Genomic DNA, 10,939 nt, shown 5'->3' on the forward strand with positions numbered 1-10,939 from the left:
CAGATAAGCTTTGCCCTGACTTCTGGCTGGGCGCAAGAAGTGGGATGCTGCTGCCGGCGCTGAAGTTGGAAGGTCTGGGGAGGATATCCGGGTTAGAAACCGTTTTGCCCTTTTTTCGGCGTAAATAGCCGAGCCCGGCAGCAGGTTCCTGTTTGCCACAGAGCGACTCAATGCGAGGGACGGGGTCCCAGAGGATTTTTTTGGAGGAACTAAAAGCCACCCCCAATGCAATGTAACATTCACATCAGGCTTTTAAAGCGCAGTGACTGATGCTGAAAACAAATGCCATTCCTGAAGTATGCCTCATGCCCATTTTATAGGCAGACAAAGAGAGGCAGATAAGAGTTTTTGCCCACAGCCAAAGCCAGTCACCGGAGCTGGGAGAGAAGCCAAGAAGCTCCTGGGCCAGGGAGCGGCACTTGGGAGCCCACGCTCACCCCTGCATGGGCCGGGAGCGGAGCAGAGAGGATTCCTCATGGTGCTGTCAGATATTGTGTCTGGGATCGGTTGCCTTTTCCGGTGTGAAATAGGTTTCAGAAGGTTTGGAGAATTAATCACCATCGGCCCTATTTCTCCTTGGGAAATGGCCTCCGCCCAGACCTAACAGATCAACGGGGAGACAGCTCTGACCAGGGAGCTGAGGGGTTTCATTAAAACGTTCTAGCTCAACAAATGCCTTTTGGTTTGAAATGCGACTCGCTCCTTTGAACAGGACAATGTGTGGGTAAGTGTTTACGGGTAATAAACCCGGATCTTTGCAATTGTACGTGAGTGTGAGAGAGCATCCAGGGTGTGAAAGTCTGATCAAGGTGGGAGTTTACTGTGACGAGTGTCTGGGAGCTCTGTCCAGAATTCACATATTACTGCTGCAACATGGCAGAACCGTGTTTTAAGAGTCACCAAGTGACACATGGAGACATGCCTTAACCGTACAAACTTGTCTTATTGCTGCATTTGTACATGCAAAAATCTGGAAAACAAAGCTGATGAGAAGAAAGTACATCCATGTCCCCATCCTCACTGGATCCGCAGAGGTGCAGGATGGGAAGAGTGGGAAAATTTTTAGCCAAGTTAAAGGTTAGTTGCGGATCTGGGACTAGACTTAGATCCTCACCAGCCAGAGACCTTGGCAGCCCTGGGCTGCGCAGGGTGGAGGAGGCTTTCCAAAGCTCGAGTCTGGCAGCTGGAGCCTTAGCCCAGGGCGCTGGAGAGCCGAGCAACTTTGGACCAGTCTCTGAAGTCCATAATTCAGTTGTCTGTTTATTTAAAACGTGTTGTAAGCACAGCTGAGGCACGTATGGTAATGATGGGGGGAGTCACATAAATAAACTGGCTCCGCGCCAGACCAGTGAGTCAGCGTAAAGAGCTGAAATGCATCTTACAGCTAGAGGATCAAAAAAAAAAAAAAAAAAAAAAGACTCATTTTCTGTTCAAATTTGGGTATGAGTGTTGCAATTGGGAAGATAAGGACAGCTACCACGTCAGCAGGCTCTTGCGGTGCCCAGAGCTCAGGAATGGAGAAGGTGGAGATCTTCAGGGCACAGGGAGGGGTGAGCGCGTCAGAGAGAACCCGCAGGCATCCGCATCATCCCCTTTTTGCTGGCAAATCAAAGCTCTTGCTTCGGTTGCCAATACAAAGATTTGGAGCTAGAATAGAAATAGAGTTTGTTTGTTTTCTAGTATAGTCAAAATTCACTGCATCAAGTTTTCTTTTTTTTTTTTTTTTTTGTAGAAGGATTACAAAGATCTAGGTTAAGAAAAAAAGATATTTCAAAAGTAAAGTTTCATAAAAAGCACTACTAAAGCATCCAGCATTTTCAAAGACCCAGTTCCTAGCCTCTCCTTCCTCATCCAGTGTTCAATCCAATTTCACAGGTAGTTTTGGTCCCTCAATTTCCTTTCTTTAGCAAGTTCACTATTTGCTGGAAAGATTTCACCCAGGTCTGAGAACAGGATTTTTCTCTTGTGCTTTTATAATACATAAGTTACTCAGTGGTCAGACTAGATGCTGGCAACCAACTGAGTCTTCTGGATTAAAAAAAAATAGGTAGAAAGCTGCAGTGATCGAAGGACACTGAGCAGACCCCGTAACTCGGATGCACAGAAGGAGCTGCCAGTCTTGGGCTGCTCTGGGAGTTTAAAAACGCAGAAGCGAGGGAACAGTAAAAATCACGTCCTTGTTCTGCAGGCGTACAGAGCGCCTGTGCTTGTGATTGCTGCTTCATCGTACGCTCGCGTGGTGACAGCTTGTCAAAGCAGAATCCGCTGAGCGTAGGTAGGCTGCAGCGGGAGCCGAGTGCCGTAGGAGGAGCTGTGCCAGCGGCCCCATGCACGAGCTGAAGGTGCTGCCCCGTTTTTCCTCTCTCCTCTTCAATTTACGCTTCCACCTCTGCAGTTTTCATTCCCTGGCAAAGTTTTCTTTTCATGATCTTTCAAGGTCTCCCGATGTGTTTTATTCCAGCTAAGAGTTGCTGTCTCTAAGAAGCAAAGCTGATGGCAAGCAAGTAGACCATGTCCATACTTAAACCTACTGCAAACGAGCACGAGCCTCTGCAAAGCGGAGGAGCAACCTACCCTCCGGTGTCTGCACGGCAGAGCACCGCTGGGCAATGCTCGTGGGCGACACAGTAAGGGAGGAGAAACAAGAAGTGAAGGCAGAAGTTGGTGACGGTTGGTGAACATGGGCTGCTTCGAGCACTGGGGCTTGCCCAGTGCAGGAGGTAAAGCCGACTGGGCAGGGGAGGCATAGAAAGCACTGGGAGGGTGCGGGAGATGAGGGTCGAGAGATGGAGAGGGGGAAACAGAAGGAAATGGGCAATCTCGCAGTCTTAATGGTGAGGGCAAGAGGTTTCGTACAGAGATAGTGGGAGGAAACCAGTGGTGCGGCGCAAGGGGAATCGTGGGGTGGTGGCAGGGGAGGAGCGATTCAGCTGTGGGGTGTGGATTGTCTAGAAGGAAGCAACGAGGGACAACAACAGGAAACGATGCTCAAACCAGGGGGTTGCCAGTGGTGAAACACTATCATAGAGAAAAAAACACTGATGTTAGTTATTCTCTGTAAAAAAACAAACAACAAGCAAACAAACAACAGATTCAAGGGCTTGGAAAATGCTGAAGTCATGGGAAGGCTCTCAGATGTCTTACACAAGGGCACATGGAATAACCAGGGTCTGACTGAAAAAGGAAAAAATAGAGGAAGGAAATCAGTAAGAGAAGAGAGGACAGAGGAGGACACCGAGGGAAAGCTGAAAGTGGCAACAAAAATGTGGGACTAATAAAAAGATAGAGGGGTAGATCTGTAAAAGGCCATGAGAGGAAATCAAAGATTAGATGAAGAATAAACCAGGAGGCAAAAAGAGAGGGTGCGCAGATCTGGCTCCAAGGTGGTATAGCAGAAAGAACAAGGGCTGTAGCAAGAGAAGTCAAAAGTAACTCATCTTTCATATTTGAACATCGAGTCAGTGAAAAACAGCTTTGCGAAGGCTGGCAGGAGGGCCCCCAACCTTGCGGACCATTACTCCATCCGCGCTAGGAAAGCCTGCGCCAAACTGGGCACGAGCCCTGGCACAATGACTTCCCAACAGTCCAACAAGTTATCCAAGTGCATCCTCACTGCTACAGAAAAATTAAGGCTTGGGATGGCACCAATGGCAGTGTGTACCTTGTAAATATACCAAAAGAAGAAAAAACATCAATTGATCAACGCCAATATTTGTACAACTCACCCTTATCAAAGGCTGGCACTCACTCCTCCTCTTTTCTGTAGGCACAAAGGCCAACTCTCTACAAGCAAAGGGTTCAGTACCAGCTCCGGCAGCAGCGCTGACCCACAGCAATGCCGCAGCCTTAGCACCCAGGACTTTCCCAGAAGAAAAGCCATTTGCAAACACAAAAGAAAAGGAGCAGGTTTGGAGAGTAAACCTCTCCAAACGCATAAAGAGCCAGGACGAGGTTGACCTATGGAAGATTTCATGCCTTGACAGGAAAGAAATATTACAGACTGGTGGGCAAAGAGCCACGGCTTGCAAGGTTACGAGTTAAAATCCCTGTGGTTAGGAGCTGGCCGCCTGCCTAGTGCCGAGTGTGAAACTGTGTTCCCATTATTAACAGCATGCTCCTCCTCGTCCTCCGCCTTCGGCTGAAGGAATGGACACCTCTCGCCCCACCTTGTCACTGATGCCTGTACCGAGAGCTTTCATTAGAGGCACTTCCAGTGCCCTTGTGTCAGGTGAGCATGACCATAGGGCCACTTGAGTGCTTGGCATGAAATCCTCCGGGGGCTTGCTTTTGGGGGGGTTAGAGGGAAGGGAAGGCTTGCTTTGGTGGTGGTTTCTCCCTCCCAGCTCCGCACAGACGCTGCGGCAACAAGCCAGAATTACGCTGCAGCAGAGCAGAGCCCACTGGAGCAGCAGCAGACCTTCAGTAACAGTGGCTTTAATCTCACAATTAATCCCTACATCTTTTCTAACACTTAAAGTCCCCTGCTGTGGCCTCCCTCCTGCTGCAGCGGAGCAGGGAAATGTGTGGGGTAGGTGCCACCTCCAGCACTTTCTGGGGGAAGACCACCTGGACATCACAGCATTTCTTTCTGCCTATGGTTTGGGGGCTGAAAACCTTTTACGTTCTCATAGTTCTGCATCTTGTTTCTTTCCTCCAATCCTCAGACTGCAGTTAATGCCTGTTACTTACCTTCTTCACAGCAGGTGGGGAAGATTAATTAGAAAGATTGTCTCAAGGTGCAAACTTTGCATCTGGCTGGAAATTTTGAAAGTCAGAAATGAGCTGGTTTAACCCAGTATCTCTGTGCCAGTGAGAAGCTTTGAGGGGAAGATGTTTTAAGGGCTAGGTACAACTTACAGTCAAGACATAAAAGCATGGCACACTTCTGGTACTGCACAAGCTTCTTGGACTAACATAATAGCAGTAGATGCTGTCTTAGGAAGTTTAAAAGTGACAGTGACTCATGAGGAGGGGAACCTCAAAAAAAGGTACACCATCCAAAAGGACTTTGAATCAGAAGCAAGACCCTCTGGCTACCTGAAAACAGGCATTTCTGGACAGCCCTAGGGCCAGTGCTGAAGGCTTTTAGAAAGAAAAGGTCACATTAGGCAAAGCAAGATGCTGCTAAAACATCTTGGCACTGGACTTTACTGAAGGATGGTTTAGCTTTTAGATAAACCAATGCCATTTTATTTGCAGCCATGTCCACTCCCTTCACTTGGCTGAAATAAATCATCACTCCTGATAGCATCCTTGAATTTCTCAGTTTCTGGCCTTAAAGAAATCATCCAGGCTATAATTCACTTGTGGAACAGGGGTGATCCTTCACCTATATTTCACAAAGCTGACAGAAATTTTGAAAATTATTGCCATGCTCCCCTTCTCCAGCCTGGGAGCTGCACCTAGAGAAAGCGGGGACTTGCACAGAAACCCGGAGCGGAGCCGTGCTGGCAAGTTTGGTATATCAGCAAAATGGGGTCTACGTCACCCTAAGAAACACCTGCAGCCCCACACATTTCTCTAACCTCTGGCTTCTTTCATCTGTTAAAAGTAATAAATGCATGGAGATAGTCCAGGCCCAAAGATATACCCCTAGATCACAGGAACATAACAGCATTATTAAGTCTGGTGATAAATACAGGGAGCAACACTGATTTTTGAAAGCAAACGTCAGTTGTGGTGGTTAGAGGGAAGGTCGGAGCACCACCAGAGGAGAAACTTGACATTTTCTACCCAACTATCACATACTGGTCCCATTAAAGGGCCTTCCACCTTCTATTGGACACGCATTGGTTGGCAATTAATTCAAATATCTCCTGTGTACTGCACTTGAAACTCATCAGTGCTTTGTATCTCTGTGAACTTTCTCCACAGTTTAAGCAAATATTCTATGATAATCTGATTTACTCTAAGTGCGCAGAATGTTTAGGCATAAAATCCTCTGTGGCGTTCAGGTATTTGACAAGCTGAAGTGTTTATGGGTGTGCCTGGCATTTCTGTTTAGATATACAACTGTTTAATGTATTTTTGAATCCAATCTCAGAGAGAAACTTGGCCTCAGAGCCCTTTGGAACAGAGAAACTGCAAACAGGTTTCCTGAATCATAACCCCAAGCCCTTGGTTTGGGCAGGCACTTGCATCACGTAACCCTTGAGATGAACCAGCCATGCTACATCTTGAAGCCAGCTCAGTCTCCCAGTTCTGCTGCCTGAGGAGCTTCACCTTCTGCTTTCCAGATGAGCTTATTCATGGGCAGTTTCTCTCCATCCGTTCCCATGGCTCTGGTGCTTTCACTCAGGTCTTGCTCCTCTCCTGAGAGCGACCGCGCACTGTTGGTTTCCTGGACCAGCACCCCAAAGAGCAGCCCACGAACGGCCAGCATCACCCCCCCGGCCCCGAACAAGTCCTTACGTCAGTGTACTGGACAGCTGTACCTGGCTGGTCTGACTGCAGAGATGCTCTGAGTTCGTCAGGTCTTGACCATCTGTGAAGCGAAAGAGCACGAAGAGACTTTTAATGCTGGAGCTGCCGCAGCTGCCGCGCCTGCCCCGTCGGGAAACGGAGATCCTGACAGCTCATGCATCTTTAATGGTGCTGCTCAGCAGAGTACACATTTGATAGCTGAAGGCATAAAAGCCTCACCGGGAGCAGGAGCGTTAGAAGCCTTTGTCCATCTTTCAGGGCCAGATCTAGTTTCTACAGTTAATGAAAGACCCCCCGTTAGTTTTAGCAGGACTGGACTCAGGGCCTGAGCAGCTACATGCAAGGAAAGCTACAGCTCAGATACAGCTGCGAGGATCAGGGACGGGGTTATAGGCATTTAAACACAGATATTCCATGTTTAGGACTTTCTCCTCTATAAGAAGGGAGTCAGGTGCCCTGATAGCAATGGTTCTGTACAGACCCAAGAGGCTGTTGCAGCAGCACTCGGATAACCAGGGTTATGTTCTCGGCAGTATCAGGGTCCAGCCTGTCACACGTGTTCAGTGTTTCCAAATGAGGATACAATGCCTTTGCTCTTTAAATCCATAAATGAACATTGAAATAATCAGCAATTAAGAACAGTGAGAACTAAGCAACACCAACAGACACATCAGGAGGCACCAGAAGCTCAGCCCTTTGATAAAGTTACTTGACATTAGAAATACAGACTCAAGGTTAAGGTATCTAGCCTTAATTGTATGTTCAGTATTACACAACTCACACAGAACTAAAAGTAACACCGGGATTTCTTTCCCCACCCCGAGGTTATTGAGACCTGGTTTAATGATGTATCAAGACAACCTAACAGAGCAGGAGAACATGCACAGAACAAACTCCGTGCGTAAACAGTTATGGGAACGCACAAGTCACTCCTGCCACAAACTTGGGTTTTATTTTGCAGCATCCCAGACTTTTCCCACTTTTACTGAGCTTTTAGCAAAGCAGATGAATGTTTTCTCCTTTCTTAGTGCATTCAGCAGTCAGTCCAGGCACGGCTCTGCATCTACAGCAGGTCAAGATTTTTTTAAATGCTTTCGTATGTGTTCCAGTTAACTAGCTTTGTTCATGTTATAGAATAAATGAAAGAGCATCTTTCCATTGAGATCCTAATGAGTAAACAAAAATCAAGGTGACAGCTGTAACAAGAAAAGTGCTGATGACACTGTGCTACAGTATTTACAATGAGAAAAATTGTTTCTAATCAATATTAATTGGAAGTTTCCTAATCCGAGAGCTCGAGTGCTTATTAAGTGTCTGGTTCCCAGTTGTATCAGCTAGTCTGATAACAGACATTACTCTCCTACAGCATTTGTCCTTCTAATATGTTTTGACACAAGGATGAACATACAGGAAAAATAAATACTAAGAAAAAAAGGAACAAGGAGCATCTGTTTCACGGATGAGTTTTGCTCACATACTCCTCCATTTCCTAAGAAATAAAACTGTTACTTCCTAGTTCCAATTAGAAGCTTCGCTGTCTGATCAGGCAGACCGCAGAGGCTTCATTTTGAGTTCTCACCGACATCCCGTGTCCCCTCTTCCCTGCTGCTTGTTTAACAGTACCTGAGTTTAACCATGCAGTTATTCGGCTGCTATAAAGGTGACTGTATGGATGAAAACTCACACCACTAGGGATGAAGTTATCAAACCCGAGCCTTTGCCACTTACGTTACATAAACACCTGCAACATAAACACCCATTTCAGTCTGAAAGCGTCAGAGGTGTTGACTCGTTAGCAAGGACATAAACAGGGAGCTACCGCACTGCCCGAGTTCCCAGCAAAATTGAAGTGTAGAAAGGAAGACGGCATTAGAGAAATATAAAAGGACATTGGGTAAAGTTATTACAAAGCACGAGACACTGCTAAATTTTGATAGCTGCTTAACATTTAATTTCTTTTTTTTTTTTTTTTTTTTTTTTTTTACTTCCCCCCTTTTTTTTTTTTTTTTTTTTTTTTTTTTTTTAATTCCACCCACAGGCAAAGGAATAAAGCCCTGATTTTTGAACTGAGTCCTCTCCTGAACTCTCAGTGCAGGATCCCAGCAGAGTTAATGGTGTAATGACTCAGTGCTGGTTACCAGCAGAACTTGAACTGCGGACTTGTGGCACTAAACACACCCCGAAGGGAAGGGGTCAGCTCGCCGCAGTACCTGGTTGCCCCCAGTGCTCTGCAAACCTAACAAAACTACTCTACCCTAAACCCACTCCTTGTCTAAGGGTTTTCGAGAAGGATTATTCTGGAGGGGAAGGAAAGAAGGGGGAATTTGTGAAGCTTAATCTGAGCAGTCTTAATTTCTTAAGGAGTTACAATACTTTCATACTGACAAGAGAAATACAACTCTACAGATTCTCTACTTAGAGTTTAGGAAGAATTTGGGACTGCTGTCTCCCTGCTTGGCTTACAGTGGGCTGGAGGGTGGACAAGGTGTTCCTCAGTTTGATAAGATGCTTTGGCATCCGTGTTAAGTTATTCCCAAAGGATACTTGCAGTGGTTAAAGTGGGAGACTTCTGGTCTGCCTTGTGCTGACAGACCTCTACATCCAGGTTTGCCAGCTTGGGATGAAGGCTCTCAGAAAACAGCCACTGAAGCCTTCAGGTGTGGCGGATTAAACTACCCAGCTCTTCCTCAGAAGCCCCTACTCAGCATTTCAGGATGCTAAATAGCATATAATACAAAATGCTATAGCTAGGCTTCTTTGGTAAGGTTTTAAATTTTCTTGTGATGGTGTTTTAGAGGCATACGGAGGGGGAGGCATCAGTGAAGCCACCAGAAATACAAATTTATATCCAGTAAGTCTCAGAGCTGTGGTGAGTATTCTCAGTAAAATTATTTTCTTGGCTGTGCCTTAAATCACACTCCAAGAAATAATTGTGATAACTGGACTACAGCAGGCTGATGTTAAAATATCGGTACCTTGCGTCAAGGAGATGTTCCTATCCCTGACCATGAAGCAGTGGAAAAAAAAAAATCTAAATCTGAAATAAAGTAGGAAGAAACAAGGCTTCCAAAAGCAATGAATATTGGTTTAAGTCTGCTCCCACAGATATCAACAGAAGCCTCGTCTCGTTAGCAGACTGAGCACTTACAAATCCCCTAATAACGCCCAGTCCTGCAATATCAACTCTGCTGAGGCAAGGGGCAAAATCTTGCCTTTTGCTGTATGTGGTAAGTTAAGTCCTAAGTCGGGGGTGTGTGTGTGTGTGTATATAGATACATATAAAGACATACATATACCCACAAAGTGTAACAGAATTTTCAGGTTTGACTTTCTTTAAAGAAAAAAAAGTCACAGTTCAAGGCTTTCATGAATGCAGAGATACTGAGACTCACTTTGGAAGCCAGGCTTTGGCACACCTCCCGGCTTGGCGGCATCGTGCCCCGGTACGTGGGCAAAGCCCTGGAAGTCGCCTCGCAGAGCCCAGCCCGGAGCGGGGAGATGCTGCAGAGCTCCCCGGCAGTGCGAGGGCTGCCACGTTGAGGTGCACCGCTGTCAATTAAAAGGTGTAGGGAGAGAGAGAGAAAAATCCTCTCCTGCTTCTTTTTACTAATTCGAGCAGGCAGCTCTTGTTTCATTTCTTAAGACAAGAACTGGAGTTAATGGGTTGCTATAAATTCCTTATTACTGGAAAGCTGATGCTTTCGCTGTCCTTGCTCGATAGAGGCACGTAGTAATATAGGAAGAGAAAAGGTAGTGTGGTTTCCTTCGGCTCTCACACATCTATGGCGAGTGGCACTAGGGCCTGGGGGGGCTCAGTGGGGAGGTGCAATTTAGCAATAGCTGAGAGCTCTTGAAATACCGTGGCAGTAGGAGACAGGCCTGAGACCTGCCCCTGCCCGGAGGGGCTGCAGGAGCACAGCAGTGGGTCAGCAGAAAGCCCAGATGAAGACACATTAGTGGTGTGTACCTGCTTGGCCCCAGGCTTGCCCTGGGTCACAGCCTTATTTGTCCTCTGACCATCTCAGCCAGGGGCTACGGGAAACCTCTGTTTGCTGTGAATTTAAAAATAATCAAAGACTCCTATTCAAGGCTCTAAGGGCTCTAGCATTGCACACAACATAACGAAGTCTCAGCAGCATTAACCCCCCCAAGAACTCAGCCAACATCCCTTCTCCACTGAGGGAATCATCCACTTCCCCTCCTTAAAGTCCAACCACTGATGCCTTCCACGATGTGCCAAGAGGCCACCAGATCAGATTTGTGAGTGTCATCAAAAACACCAACGATCAGACACATCAGTGTAGATCAACCCAGCACCCAGAACACATGGCATCACCAGCAGAAAGAGAACTTGAACAATTCATTTGTGCCCTCTACAGTGTCCCCCCTTCACATGCATTCACGCAAGATGACAGTCCCGTCCCGTCCCCTCCCTTCAGCAGCGGTGGCCAGCGCGGGCACTGCCAGGCTGTGGCTCAGCAAGTCCCCAGCAAAACTGGCAGGACCATAAAGGAAA

This window comes from Fulmarus glacialis, unplaced genomic scaffold (genome assembly GCF_000690835.1).
Source record: "Fulmarus glacialis isolate BGI_N327 unplaced genomic scaffold, ASM69083v1 scaffold15221, whole genome shotgun sequence".
In the NCBI taxonomy this organism is placed as follows: domain Eukaryota; kingdom Metazoa; phylum Chordata; class Aves; order Procellariiformes; family Procellariidae; genus Fulmarus; species Fulmarus glacialis.